General features: G+C 44.3%; 3 long non-coding RNA genes across 5 annotated transcripts in view; 1 reads left to right on the top strand and 2 right to left on the bottom strand.

Moving 5' to 3' along the window:
* The window catches only part of LOC135913838 (uncharacterized), a 33,168-nt gene that overhangs the window by 12,283 nt on the left and 5,139 nt on the right, over positions 1-15,746 (bottom strand). The window lies entirely within an intron of this gene.
* LOC135913834 (uncharacterized) lies at positions 2,324-3,780 on the bottom strand. The gene is made up of 2 exons (XR_010568126.1): positions 3,500-3,780; positions 2,324-3,402 (listed from the first exon to the last, which is right to left on the bottom strand). It is a non-coding gene; the product is annotated as an uncharacterized lncRNA (long non-coding RNA).
* On the top strand, positions 3,809-7,133 carry LOC135913833 (uncharacterized). Of its 3 annotated transcripts, none has more exons than XR_010568124.2 (3): positions 3,810-4,140; positions 5,202-5,349; positions 5,452-7,133. It is a non-coding gene; the product is annotated as an uncharacterized lncRNA (long non-coding RNA). The 3 variants fall into 3 exon arrangements; XR_011514425.1 differs by having other exon boundaries at positions 5,202-5,667; positions 6,179-7,133; XR_011514424.1 differs by having other exon boundaries at positions 3,809-4,140; positions 5,202-7,133.

Raw genomic sequence — 15,746 nt, 5'->3', positions numbered from 1 at the left:
GTAACTGTGGCAGCCTTTACAATGCCGCGCTCTCTGAATTACACTTATGTGCATCCATATGCTGCAGCGACCAACTGTTTTTATTCAAGAAAGCCAGGTTTGTGGTTCAGCACACATCATACGCTGGCAAACTCACTGATGAGTCAACTCCCTGAGATCATCCCATGAGTCTGAGTGAGCCCAGCTGAGCAGTATTTTGGCGAGTTTGAGCCTGAGTGAGCTCGGCTGAGTAGTATATTCTTATATGAGTTCAAGTGAGCAGCTAATTATAATTTTGGCGAGTCTAAATAGTGAGTTCCGATTATTTTTCCAACATATATATGGTCCGTGTACTTTCGAAATACAGCTACGACACTTGCGCATAGGTTGGAAATTAAGCTTCTCGCCAAGTGACTACTGCATAAATGATCATAGAGCTAGCGAAGAACGATACGCCCTAATGATGCAGCGTGCCGCGCGGGATCCATGTGTGCAGCGTGCCAGCTAGTGGATGGGTGCGTGTTTGGGAAATTAGGGGGTTTCGACCCATCCACAGATAATTTACATAATACCTTTCTCCATAGTGTATTATTGCGATAGAAATTTTTGGACACCCTAAGCGAATTTTCGCCATCGCCCTGATGTTTGGTTTAAAGTCCAAGTGTGACAAAAATTATAGTGCTCCGTTGCATCCCACATGCTGGGGTTAATTGCGAATGAAAGGGTGCGATTGTGAGCCGAGAAGGATGGCAGCTTTATGCGCGCTGTCCACGTCCCGTGATCAAGTGCGCGCTAGGGTCAGAGAGCGCGCGACGTCTCTTGCCTGGCCGTGCCCGTGCATATGGCTGTCCGCGCGCAGCAGAGTGCATATACACGGCCCGCGCGTGCCACATTTTTTAAAAGTAATTTGCGGCCGGTGTAAAGGCGGCAAGCCGACGTGGCTGCTGGTTTCACGAGTGTCAATTGGAAGTAGCGATATCTAAGTTTCGGGCGAAACTTAGAGAACAGTGACTTCCTTAGAGGGGCCAAAATTTTGGGGCGCATGAGCGGCACGTATAGTAGAATGCAGTGTTACATTGTAAAAAAAAATTGATGTAACAAAATAGAGTGCTGAGTGTTACGTCTTTGTTACATCAAGGTTCAACAAAAATTAAGCGCTGGAAATCAGCGCTGGACGCACATGCAACTCCTTACTCCACACTGAAAACATTTGAGAAAACATTTTTTTTTAAATACTTTGTACATTTGTATAAATACCTGCGGATATTCCTCTGGTTTAGCCTAATTATGTGCTGCCTACTTAACTTACTGACGCAGCATACGTATCATTGCGAAATTTATAATTTTTTGCTTTTAGAAAAAGCATCGAGTTATTGAATTTTGCGAACAGAAAAAAAATTGCAACTTCCAATATAGCGCGCTTCCTAGGCTATTAAATAGCTACAATGTTCAAGGAACGTACTGTTTCCATGAGTGGTTTACTCATGCAGTAAGATGTACTGCTCCTACACCTTGTAATAAAAAGCATATGCATCGACACATAGCAGCTGATATTCTTGCTTATATTCTCATCACAGAGGTAGATGGGGCACATGAACCAATATGCTCACACAAATCAACGTGACCAACTACTGCGGAGACATGGCAACGAATTCTTTGTTTACCTTGTACACCACAAGTGCGAGGTTTGCGCATTAATTTGACTTCATGAAACCCTATTTATACTACAGGCTTTACGGCAATGCTTGCATGCAGTGCGGTGAAGCGCTCGACGAAACTGCACATATTATATGATTTGTTTGATATTAACTCGAGATGCAAACGTTTGTGCAGGTAGGCAAGCAATGTTTCCATTCAGGCAGCGCCCCAAAATAGCGAGGTATATGCATTGATCTGGTTTCATGACATCGTACTTTTGCCACTAGCTTTACGGCAGTGCTTGTGTATAGTGCTGCGAAGCACGACGGAACTGCACGTTATTATACGGTGTGCTTGAAATCCACTCGAGATGCAAACGTTTGTGCAGGCAGGAAACGAATGATTTAATTCACGTAGCACAACACGAGAGCGCGCTCTATGCAGTCATTTGATTAAATAAAACTCTATTTCTGCCACAGGCTTCACAGCAATGCTTGTGTAGAGGGCTGTGAAGCTCGACGCAGCTGTAACAACATCCCACAGTACACCCGATTTTTACCGAGTTTGTTTTAACTCTTTCGTTACCGCGAGAAAATGGCCGTTTTTCATAGGTCTCGGAAGAAATTTTTTTGCCAGTACAAATAATATTCCAGAACACGTTGCAGCATGCCAAATTGCACATAATGAAATGCTCTTTCCAAAAACATAAGTTACAAAGCAAACAATTTATTAGGGAACATACAAAAAATTCGGAAAAGTGCCATTTTTGTGGCGAGTTGATAAAAACAAGAAAGAAAAGGCACAATATCTACATACACATTATTAAGAAAGAAAATTTAGAATATACATTTTGAAGATCAATGACTCAGGAATACTGTCTATAAAAATTAATTCTCTGTACCGCGCCGTTCTTCAGCTACATAAAAAAAAGTAAAGACCGGGAACAGCTTCAGCGCTCGTGCCATGCGGTGAAGCAGATGCGCGTTTTCGTGAGGCACAGGTGCACTTCGCAGTTTTCGCAGAAAACGTTTGTCTTTTGTTCGATTTTGCGTTCCTGATAGCACATCCTTCAGTTTCGCCTTTTCGGCATCTTTTGCGGATGGTGCGGCACTTCTTTTGGGACAGGATGCACTCTGGGAACCTCTTCATCATCAAGCTCGAGCAGCTGTTGGGTGAGCTCCATCCGAAAAGAAAGTTGGTCGAAGTGGGCGCTCCTCTGCAATTCCGGTGTTGAGAGGTGTTGCTGGCGGTGCTCTTGAAAAAGAATGAAGCTATTCACAACAGCCATGTCAATACAATGAAAGAAGAGCGTCTTCCACCACCTCACGCACTTCATCAAAACGTTATAGGATGCAATCAGCTGATCCGACTTATCAACTCCAAGCATCCCGGAATTATAGTCGTCAATCAGCACCGGCTTTTCGATTGGGATGATAGTCCACACGCCGCCTCTTCTCTTCTTTCCTTCTCTTTCCTTTCCTATAAATGAGCAGTCCAATGAACTTCACTAATTCGTCGGGAGTCACTTCCTTCCACGACCCATCTCTTTCAGCATAGCTTGGAAGCTCCAAAATATGCATCCAAGCATATTTATTCGTGTTCTTGCAGATAGTATTTATTACTTCTGCGGTGAAGAACAGGAGGAAAAAATCGCGCGCCGTTGTAAAGCGTCTTGCGCTGCTCCGAAGTGCTGGGCCGAGATGTGCTCCGGGCGGCCTTGTTGGCGTGAACTGAAGTTTCTTCACAGCCGGTGGCAGCACATCCTGGCCTAGCGACGTACGGACCCTGCAGATAGCAAGAATAGCTCTAAGCTTGTGCACAAAGGTCGGCAGATAAGCGCGCGCGACGCCGGTGACTGCTCAAGGCCGTAAAGGTAACTCACCGGTGAGCAGCTGCGGATGTCCCGAGCTGACTCGAAACATCGTCGCCGTCAGAGCTTGAAGCAGAAGTACTGTCATCTTCGGACTCGAAGCTCGAATCCTCGTCACTAAAATCAGGTGCGGGTGAAGAATACTTTCGAGCAGAACGCTTTCCGCGCGGCGCAGTTGCGTCCGACGACGACGCCATGGCAGAGACCGGAGCGACTGGCGTTGTTGCGATAGTAACACCGGATGCGGCCCTCTGGCGGATTTAACAAGAGAAGCGAAACCAAAACTGCTGCAAACTGGCTGTAAAGGCTAGGTATTCGCAACTCCAGCAATTCATGCGACACCTAGCGGCAGTAGGGAGAAACGAAATACAGAGGTCCAGTCGCCGTGTGTGCCGTGGAGGCTGCTGTCGCGGACGGAAGAATGAAGCTGCTAGCAAAGAAAAAGCGAACGGCCAAGCAGTTCTGCTGTGTTCCTCGGTGCGTGCCAGCGAGATGGAAGGACCGCGATATTTCCGTTCACGCACTTCCCTCCGAGTGGAAAGGCTGAAGCCGCAGAACCAGGTGGATCGCTAACCTCCGCATCGGCAAGGCTGTGACGCTTACAGTGACTGTTTGCTCACGGCATTTTGCACGGGATAATTTCTCCTTACCAGGTGAGACACTATTGTGAACTTGTGAACTCGACCCTAATGCATGACCATTGTGCGTGGCCATTATACATGTCACTGTGTCACCTTATGTAAACACGTTTCGCATTGCGGGCACTGGCGATTGGGATATGCATTATTTGCTGCATATGTTAGCCGCAACGCGAAATTCGAGCACAGGTTCGAGACCTGTCACAGCGGTTTCTCCGAGGAACGTCTCTTCTACACTCGTTAACCACATTGGCTGTAATTAGAGCTCATGTTCGACGCTTCACAGCGGTTTCTGCGAGCAACGTCACCTCTGCGCTCGTTGGCTACACCCGGCTGTAACTCGGGAGGCTTTTGATGCCCAGCACGTCTCGCGCAACTTATACGGGCGTCGGAGATTCAAATGTTTACGAATGATGTACTAGCAAGTTCGGGAAGTGTTGAGTGTAAACGTGCCACGTATGTGGCATGCTAAAGCGGAATAAATATCATGCGTGGTGCGGATGAACTTGCAGCACAGGCGCACTGCACGCGGGCACTTCCCAGCGCGACTGATTACGAATTTGCCACTTGCACTTGAGAATCTCCGACGTGCTCAAGAGTGGCCATATGACACTGGTATTTCGCACCGACGGCGAGCCTATCGCGTTCATTGCAGAAGTTTGCCACTTACGCGGCAGCCACATGTCAATTTTACACGCGTTTGCTAGTTTCGAGGAAAATTTACGGCGTCCGCCGTCTACTGACGTGTCGCATATGTATGTGCAGTATTAGTACCTAAGCTAGCTTTATCTGTGTTATTAAATCATCCCCAACTCAGTGGCATAACTACTCCGGTCATGTGGTGGTGTTTGCACCTGTGTACTTTGTGTTATGAGCAGCTTTCAACTACGTTTTGCAGATGCTACATTCGGTGTACATCGTTGCATAGCCTTGCACACTCAAACCGTGCTTCATTTCCTTGCAAATGCTTTTTTATAAATATTGTAGCTTTGTTTCTGAGGTAAAAAGAAAAAAAATTCTGGCTGCAGCCCATATTGAGGCACAACAAAGCATAAACAATTCATTTATTTTTTCAGATGTAGCATGTCAAAGACAGCAGCTGAAAAAAATGCAATACCAACTGAAAACCTGCCAAGGACGTCATGTTATGATGAGAACAAGGATGCTCATATGAAAGAGCTTTCACTGGCAAGACTTCGCCGACGTGTGTATCGGTCAGCCAGAGTAAGTTAATTTGACTACATGGTGCAGCACTTATATGCTTATGGTACATACACCATGTCTACAAGCATGCAATAGATGTCAACACCTTTTAATGCATTACAGAATGAATCAAGCAAAGAAACTGTTGCCTCCCCATTAGAAGCAAAGGTGTTGCCCCATGCACCTGTCAGCACGACCACCATGGTAAATTGGCTGCCTGCAACTTGTGCACACATTGCTTCACCACTAATTCCTTGGGATTAAACTCTGACATTGCAGGACGATCTCCCATCCCCTGACCGCAACAGCATGGACCAAATAAGTGACAAAGGAAATATGGTAATTTCTTTTTGTATATGTATGTGTTGTGGTAGCTGTCTTTACCTAGACGGTGGCATGCTTTCTGGATTTACATCGTAAAAGCATTGTAGCACGTGGTGTGTGATGGGTGCACATTAATTGCAACTTGTGCACACATTGCTTAACCACTGGTTTCTTGAACTGAACTCTATCTGACATTGCAGGACGATTTCCCATCCCCTAACAGCATTGACCAAAGCCTTGCAAACACCATAAGGGACAAGGACATAGCAAATATGGCAATTTATTTTTTCTATATATTTGTGATGTGGTAGCTGTCTTTACCTAGCCGGCAGCATGTTTTCTGGATTAATTCGTGAAAGGATTGTGGTGTGTGATGGGTGCAAATTAACTGATGCAAAAAGCTTGGCTTTCCTACTTCCAACATTGAATTTAATACACTGACGTGCATTATTGGAATGACAAAAAGAAGCTGCATTTCGCGTCAGATATGTCAGACATTACAACTCTTGCTTTTGTTTTGTGACAGGAATGTGCTTGCCAACCTGGCCTCCAGACATTAATGGCAGAGTACTCAAGAGAAGAAAAAGACGTGGCAAATTTCCTACTAGAAATGGCTTCACGGACAAGGCTTACAGAAAGCAAGGCTGCCCAAGTGACATCGGGTACTTTTCCACAGAAGTTTGTGAACACGATAAATAGTAGCGACGTAAACACATTCACAGGCCTGCCATCATTCGATGTTCTGAATGTTCGTGTGACGTGCTACACAAAAATTCATCCACTTTCAGGACGGCACCAGTTATGTGTAAAAACAATTGCATTGACATTGGTGAAATTGAAGCATATTTCCACTGCATTCTTGAGTCACCTTTTTAACTGTTCTCTAACTACATGTAGCAACATAATTGCAGAGACTGCTCAGTTGATGTGTGAAATTTTAAAAGTAACTGTGGCTGTGCCACCAAAAGATGAATTCCAGTGGCGCGTTTGCATATTCGGCATTAGGTGATTCACCTGAAGTCGTGCCATGGCTGGCGATATTGCAAGTAGCCTGTATTGCATAGAGGCATTTGTGCGTGTGACCTTGGCTCCATCAAAGCGTGGCGGCCTTGAGAGTAAGTGCAGTCTTCTGTTTGGAAATCCAGCATTTTTTATGCCACTCAGCCACTTCATACTTTTCAGACACGGTCGTTGCCATGTGATCTACATGCTGCACTTGTTTGCATTGGCCAAACCTGCAGACTTCAACTTCAACACACTTTTTGTAAATTAGCAATGCACATTCTTTTGCAACTTGTATTCTTCATTGAAGTGCTGATTTACACTACGCATTCTGATGCAAGTTTTCATCTTATGGTATTCCGAGATATTTGCAGTTCACTTATGATCTGTGTGCATAGAGTTGTGGTTATTCTTCAATGGCGGTTTGTTGTCCCTTTCCTTACTTGTATTTTTTCACAAAATAAACCACATGCACTCAATATTTTGTTCACTGTACTTGCCTCATACGTTTTACTCAAGCCCATTTTTGTTGCACTTTTTAGCATATGAGGGTATATCTGGCCAAACAGAACATGAGAAGTAACATGGAACAGTGTCAAACCTGCATACGATGAGTATTTAACAAGTTTGGCCACCAGAGTTGAGTACTCTGAAAGAATGGTTTGATTCAAATGACCCCAGCTGGTATATGTACCATAATTTATGCTTCTTCCCAGTTTGTTGAATACAGTGCAAATGGCTGTCCTGGGAAGCATAACTAAACCACTGGTAATACAACATGGGGAGACACTTGTGCAGACTTAACATCAGTGAATGATAATTATTGACCTCCAGAGAGCATATAGAGCTGTCCTTACTATCAACATATCAATAAATGGAAAGTAAGTGACATAAAAGTTTAACATGCACTTAAAGCACTTAACAAACACTTAAAGGGGCACTGAAACACTTCCAACTGATCATAGTTACCTCACTACAAAAGGACACCGCCTGCTGCAAAAATTTTTCGAATCATTGAACTGTAAGCGGAATTAGTAGTTATTGCACTGATGCATTGCTTTCTCCTTTCGCCTCAGCTAGTGTGCTGGAAGCTACACGGTGCATGGCAAGGTAGCAAGGTCCTGGTCAAGTTTTTTTTTTTACACATTGCTACTTGTGGTTCAGGCATGTGTGGCACTCTCTAAACGCGAGATGGACGCCTGGAGCTACATCACTTACTGAGACCAATAAATACACACGGCTGTCTGATCGTCCTGCGAACAGAGCTTGTGGTGGTCGTGGTATCTATATCATGCGGCATGCCAGTTTCAGGGCCCCTTTAAGAAGGGCACTAACAAAGACAACAAAAGTTGGTTTCATGAGTTCTGCCTGAGTCGCCACTGATATCACGCAGTTGCTCGAGCACAAATTGTGAAACAATAGCGTATGAGCCATAGGAAACGAACAGTCATGTCGGCAAAAAAAAAGAAAAAGAAAAAAGCAGGATATGTATTGTGATAGGTAACCCCAAGCGCCACAGCACAAGGTGAAGCTAAGTTGCAGTTCGGCACATAATAGGATCTCTTCTGCTTACAACGGTGCACGCACATGAACATTCCACTTTACTACGATCTTTGCACTATGAACAGCATTGAAACGCAATGTAGAGACGAAACGTTAAAGGGACTGACAACTACACCAAATGTTCCAGGATAAGGTGCCAGGAGAAACAGCCGAGATGTGCTTGCACTTTTGCGACAATCCAGCAGTGCACGAACACTTTGCCTCCACGATCGATGGGTCCCGGAATGCGTCGGCGATTCTCACCACAATCTCGTGCGGGTCCGCTGTCACGCCGTAGGTTTGCACACACGCGCGACCACTTCTACTTAATTACTCTTTGTACCACTGGTGCCGACTAAAATGAGGTGCTCGACGTCCACTACCCGTTCTCCCCCCACAAAACAGCGCGAATTAACATCGCAGTGCAACAAACTTAATGTTTTCACCAAGGAAAGCGTACGCGGGGACCTCCGTAAAGCCGCCATACTGCACAGTGTAGCCAGACCGGGTCAGGCTCCGCAGCGCCCCCTAATGTTGATTTGAGTTGCCAATACATGTTGGACATGAGGCGGACCTTCAGGAATGCGTTTTCGTGGAATAAAACGACCCGAACTCCAAGTCAAAGCTCACTAGTGAATAGCTGGCGTCATTTTCGGGTAATTATCCCCACTCAACGCCGCCAGATAACAAAGCCGACAATATGATTCAATATTTGACTTGCTGGGAGCCTTTTGATCACAAAAATTTCACGCTAATGCTGAATTACCACGAGTGGCAGTATTTTTTCTCAAGCGCGGCCGCCACGCCCCCTTTTGCAACAACACGCGCACATTAGTTCTCAAAAAGGCGCATCAAAAATCAGAACGTCGCCAGAGCGGGAAAATTTAAACTGGTTCTACAAGTGCACTGCCTAGACTAACCACTGGATGGCACTAGCTGCACGAGAAACGATTCCAACATGTCGAAATCGGCCGTTTAAAGCATCGATCACCGGTGATCGATTTGAATAGGCGTGGTAACGAAAGAGTTAAAGGGCCCCTCACAGGCTACATAACAAATTTTGGTTATACACTGAAAGTTGTTACGTGCCCTCTAAGAAGTGTTCTACCGCAAGCATTTTTCAAATTGGTTCATTAACAGCAGATAGAGAATGATTGAAGTGCCGCGAACGCATGATTTCAGGAGGCGAGCGTCGCCGCCTATATAAACACTCTCTCGACATTCCCCGTTTCGCCTGTGTAAGCAAATTTCCTTCACTGCGTTCTCCCATACCGGAGCCGAGGGGTCGCGGCGGGTATTAGCCCCGAGAACGAACACGGGCGGCGCTGCGAGCGCCGCTCGCGTGACGTCAGGGCAAGTACTCGCGCCTGTCGTCTGCTACAGTTCGGGCGTTGTCCGGGCGCTTTCTGCGGTGTTTTCGTTTGTTCGCCCTCGTTCTCTCTGCTTGTATTCTTATGGTGGTCGTCTCAAATATATTTTTACGACGTCTTTCTTTGCGAACATTTATTCAAAGAGCTAATTTCTTAGACAACAATGCAGCTCTCGAAGGCAACGCTACAGTGCCAGCCGAAGCGACGCAGACCAGCCCATTGCGGGTTTTTCATGCGCGGATAGACAATCGCAAAAGCATAGCCTATAGGAATCCAGTTATGATACCATAACTGCCGCGGTGCAACAAGTATGTCGCAAAGCTGGCTATATATGACTTCTACAGCAGTTACGTTGATTTTATTCCGCTAAAATAGGTTTGCTCACGACGAGTAGTTCATGGTATAATACCGAATTTTTGCATTTCCTCACATAAACGCTCGGCAGTAGCACGGGGATTTGAATTATACTGGAGCTTAGATTCTACACGCCTCACTTGCTTCTTTAACTGCTTGTCAACATTAGGCGGTTCTTCACGTGTTTATTTTTTTTTTTCAGCGGCGGAAATTTGAAGTAAAGTTAATGAAGGCTTACAGCTATTTACAGAGTACAAATAGGAATGTACCAATATATATTTCCTTTTCCGTGCTACACGTTCAACTCACCTCTTTAGGGCGCGTTTGTTAATGATTAATAATGTAAGTTATGTTCCTCTTTTTTTGTCTATATTTCCAAGTGTATATCATTTATTTATTTCAATGCCGCAGTCTGTTTTGCATTGTTATTGTGGAAATATTTCACTGTTCTTTCATATATTGTATAACTGCAATGTTTTATGGCCACTATATAAATGTAATTTATATGGCGCTTGATGTGTTACCCCGTGCAGCCATATTGTACCTAAGGGGGTGAGGTTACCTCAAGCCGCGTCTGTGCGACTTTTTTCCCTCATCCACCTCAACTTACCACTCCTCTGTACATGTGTGTGTGTAAATGGAAATTAATAAATCAAATCAAATTCACTTGAGAAATTTACTGGTGCTTGCTGCTTGAGGAATATACATGACGAATCTGTTTGGCGAACTGACACAGGCTGCTCGGCCCAATTTTTTTAGTGAAGTGTGCCTGCTGGACCGCATAGCTGCAGCCAGAAAGAAGTCGAAGCGTCAATGATTAGTAGTATGGGACATATTGAAGATATCGAAATTCCCCCGGTGGAGGGTCAGAAATCAAGTGAAAGTATATGCAAGGCTTGTGGTGCTTTCTTTATGAATGTTTGCGATTGGATTGGAGCAAACTTAATTTGCCTGCAAGGTTCTCTTTTATGTACCGACGAAGCGAATAGTTATCCGTTTGTATAATTGAATAACGCTGGATCGAGACATGGTGAGACAGAAGGTGCTTGAATTTTCCTTTTGTATACAGGAAATCTAAGCTGCGGTGTAGTAGCTCGAGAATACTTTAGCCATTCTAGTTGGCGCTGTAAAAAAAAAATGCTTTATGGTTTTAATTCGAAGTTGTAGTGAACTGATGGGTTTCGCGAACATAGCGTGCCTCGCCGTACGGACAGTCGATTGCTACCGTTACGTGATCGGGGGTGTGCCATATTGTCGATAAAGGCTACTAAGGGCCACTATGAAACATTTCATCACTTTCAATGGAGTGGCTCTCGATCTTAACAACGAAACTTTTCTCTCATGTGATTGCTACTATGGTGTTTGTGAATTAACTATGTAAATACTCTACACGACGCGCCGTCGTGTTAGCAGCCATTAGCAATTCGTTTTTTGGAGGCCTGTTTCAGAGGGGGATGAAAGTAGCAGCAAACTTTTTCATAAGAAATGCGCGCCTAACTATTTTTTTTACGCATTAATGAATGGCCATATTTGAATAGAACAACACACCAGAGTAATAGGAATCATGATGAGAGCTTCGCTGGGCAGTGTCTTTCTAAAATCAGATAACATGTTGACGCCAATTACCAAATTTTTCTTCCACGTAAAATGCAATGCCTCTCATAACTAAATACTAAAGGAATGTTAAGTGTTTAGCGAAGCATCATACACAACTTCGTGCGTTGAATTTGCAGATATTCTTTTTTAGTCAAAATTTACCGATAGACACGGCGCATATATGCATTTCAAAACCGAGTAGACCCCTTTAACGCTACTTAGCTTGCGATATCCAAGCCGCAAAGTTTCTCGACTCACACGCTTTTGAAGAAGAAACTGTGGTTAAGGTATGGCAGCTGAAAGAAGCCGACGTATTCTTCAATACGTACGGCTCGAGCCACCCATACCCCAAGCGTACACGAAGGGAACGAGCGCGCGCGGCAGCCGAGCGAGCCGGAGCGAGCGGCGTCCTGGCCGTGACGTCACTCGCGAGAGGGCGCCACTCCTAATTCTCGGGGCTAATACCCTGCCGTCTTCTTTGTTTCACCGTCACCGGCACACTTCCGGTGACGGTGTCGCGCGAGCTGTTGCGCTTGTCTCGTTTCCTGTAGCGGACGATAGTGCGCGCTCTACACGAGAACACGTGATTAGCGGTATAAGTCAGTGCCCCAGCACTGAGGCAAACGCGAGAGGATAAAAGAGCATTCATGATCGCAATGCTGGAACACATGTAGACAATGACGTATAGTTTCGTTCTCTGCGCGCGTGCAAACGTCGGGAAAAGGAGACGAAACGGAAATTCATCTCTCTTGCTACAGTGCGAAGTAAAACAAAAGCACCCAGACATTCGGGTTGTATTTTTCATTATTTCTCTAAACTTTAATTCGTTCACTGCAGCAACAGATTCAACAAATAACTGATGCTGCCTTGAATCTAAGTCACGTGTCACTCTGAGTGCCATCACAGCACAGCCTGTGCTCCTATGCAGCAGCAAAGTTACGGGCATTCATCTGCTTGCTGCTGCGATAACATTATGACACTTTAACTCAGAGGTACGATTTTTGTTGTGTGAGATTATAGATAGCCAGTAGACTGATGTTAAATGCTATGAACCACTGGCAATCCACGATGCACTCAACGAAAACGTTTTTATGCTGTGTGTGGCGTGACTCACCAGTGACCCACACGCAAGAATTCTTGCTCTTGTGTTGCCATCTGAGGTTTGAAATTGCAACTAATATATATTTTTATTGCATTGGACATGGGGTGGCATGTTTGTTTCGGAGAGTGGAGTGGCGGCGCATTTCTCAGTTGGGTTTCTTGCAAACTTTCGCAGCAGTCTTTGAAATACGTGCCATTGGAATAAGTACCTGCATTTTTCTTGCTACTCCCAAACTTTTCAGCGTGTCTAATAGATAGATCCTCATGCCCCTTACGGATGAAAAAAAAAGCACAATGCAGAGGAAACAAATAAACTTAGTTTTGGGCCAGAAGAATGCACCAGCAACTTCGCGATCACCAGCGGATGAGTCAAGTGCTTCAGTGTCAGATTTTCAGCAGTGGACAGTGAAATCAGTGACAAAGATAGTGTTTACGAACCATCACAGACCTCAGCCAGCATGTCGAATGGAGAGTCAGACCTGACTGATGATTCTGAGGTGAATGATTCAGGACACAATGCTCTCATTTCTCTCAGCCCATCTCTAGAGAAATGGACACCGGCAACAACCACTTCGCCTAGTGTGACACCACACGTACTCTAGGCCGCTCACTATCATTCAGTTGCCATCTAGCTGTTATGCCCCATCTTTATGTTCACTGTTTATTACGGATGACATTTGGCAAATGATGGTCAATGAAACAAACAGGTTCACACAAGTGTTGAAGTCAACTACTCCTAAATCTAAATCACGCTTGAAAAATTGGACGGAAACCAATGCCAAAGAAATTAAAGCATTTATTCGAATACTGATTTGTATTGGTCTCCTCCGTATTCCTACTCCCAAATCTAAATCAAAGTTGAAAAATTAGATGGAAACCAATCTCCAACAAACGAAAGCATTTGTTGGAATACCAATTTGTATTAATCTCGTCCATCTTCCTACCCGAGTCACTACTGGGCAAAAAGTAACCTGTATGGTGTTGAACTCATTCATCAAAATATGAGCCGTGATCGCCTTCTCCCTACTTTTGAGGTTCCGGCATTTTGCGGACAATTAACTGGTTGCAGAGTTGCAGGATCATGTCTTTAAGATCCATCCTCTGGTAGAGAAATTGAACCAAAATTTTTGCCACTGTGCTTGAGCCAGGAAAGGAGGTTGTGATAGATGAAACAATAGTGCCATGGTGTGGCAGACTTTCGTTCTTACAGAGTCAGGCTGTTCAAGGCATGTACCAAAGACGGTTACAGGCTAAAGGTTGATGTATATGCCGGAAAGTGTGACTGAACAATTGGCATCGGACATGCCGAAGATGTATGCTTGAAACTCCTGTAAAATTACAAGGAAGTTGTGTGCCCGCTGTCCGTAGACAACTTCTACATGAGCTTGCCGCTCACTTTTCGCCTTCTAAAGGAAGACACTTTCATTCGTGGCACAGTTCGCTCAGTGAGGAAAGGGCTGCCAAAAGATCTCACTGAAGTAAAGGTTGCAAATGGCAGTGTTACCGAACTTCAGTCCAAAAATGGAGTGAAGGCACTGAAGTGGATGGACAAGAGGTCTGTTCTGATACTCACATCTGTCGCCAAATATGAAGCAACTTTGGTGGACAGTGGGAAGAAAACAAGGGACGGTGCACCAATCATGAAACATCAGGCCGGTCTCGATTACAATGCAGCAAAAAAGGGCGTCGACTATAGTGACCAAATGACATTATACCACAACTGCCTTAGAAAAGGACTCAAGTGGTACAGAAAGGTAGCTGTTGAGTTGCTTGTTGGATGTGTCATCATAAATGCGTGGAACATTCGTGGCATGCTTGAAGGAAACTCTACGCCAATTATAAAATTTCAAGATGAACTGGCTCATTCACTGTTCGGCCCTCGTCAAGACAACATCGAAGAAACTCGTGGGAGAAGTGTCCACATGCTAAGAAAAACTGGCACATCGGCACACGACACTCAGTGGCTCTGCACTGGCTGCTATGCGGCCAACAGTACCAGCAGTAGCCCAAACTCTATGGAGAGAGTGAGAAAAGTGACCACTTTCTGTGAATAACGCCCCGGCAAGCCATTCATCTGTTTGTTGTGCTTTAATTCTAAGCACAAGTAACCTGAGAAGCAAGCTAGCTTCAACTGTAAAATGAGTAGGATGAAAACTTCAAGACATGGCTAATGTTCATACTAAATTTTAGCCTTTCTATAACTAATAAATATTTCTAACACAGGAACTGACTTCTTGTCTTTTTTAATGGCAAGCACTTTTTCAACATAGGTTTCTAGCATCTTGAATCCATTGAGGGGCTACAGAATGTATTAAAGAAAGCTAAAAATGCATAATGTTGTGCTGAATATGATCAAGACACATGTACAAGAAACTATAGTCATTAGTTCGATGAGGACAGTAATGTGCTTTAGCAAGTTAGAACTTTGTTACCAACTTGCCCACATTCACATCTTAACAGATTTAACAATGTTTCCACTACGTGGAGAACCTTGATCTACAGTGCTTTTATCATACTGAAGAAGGTTGGTGTTCCTATTATAACACGTGTACTTAAGAAGCTCAATCTCTCAGGATTTCATGTTGTTTTACTTGACATAAGCTTACGAGGCTTACAGATTACGTGCTCGTATCTCAACGTAAACACTTACTTCCTTTTCAATGATTTTCATTTCTGTAAAAGCACAGTAAATTTCGTCAGACGAGAAGTGCAAATGTGTTTTTTATTCTTTCATACTTGGTGCTTGCTATTATACAACTTACTTATATCAACTTGCTTGTTTAGAAAACTCATAAAAAACACTGCCCCCACCTTCTTCTTTCTTCTTTTACTTTCCATTGACTCTGACTTTCATTATGCTAATAAACTTCAGAAGAGCTTGCTCTCAGGCTAGTTTGTACACACTGCTAAGAATGAAAAAATGGAGAGAAAACGGGACAAGAAAGAAAGGCCTACAGAATGCTGATTTGCGCGCGGAAATCTATATCAAGGACGAGGTGCTGGACCAGGGAAGCTAAGAAGCCACCACAACAAACTATGGGAGCTAGGTGAATGGCTTCGATGTCCACACAGAAACATAAATATAGGAATGTTATAGAATGCTGTGTCATTCAACAACCCCGTGAATGT

Source organism: Dermacentor albipictus, chromosome 5 (assembly GCF_038994185.2).
Source record: "Dermacentor albipictus isolate Rhodes 1998 colony chromosome 5, USDA_Dalb.pri_finalv2, whole genome shotgun sequence".
In the NCBI taxonomy this organism is placed as follows: Eukaryota; Metazoa; Arthropoda; class Arachnida; order Ixodida; family Ixodidae; genus Dermacentor; species Dermacentor albipictus.
This window is presented reverse-complemented; position numbering and strand designations above follow the sequence as displayed.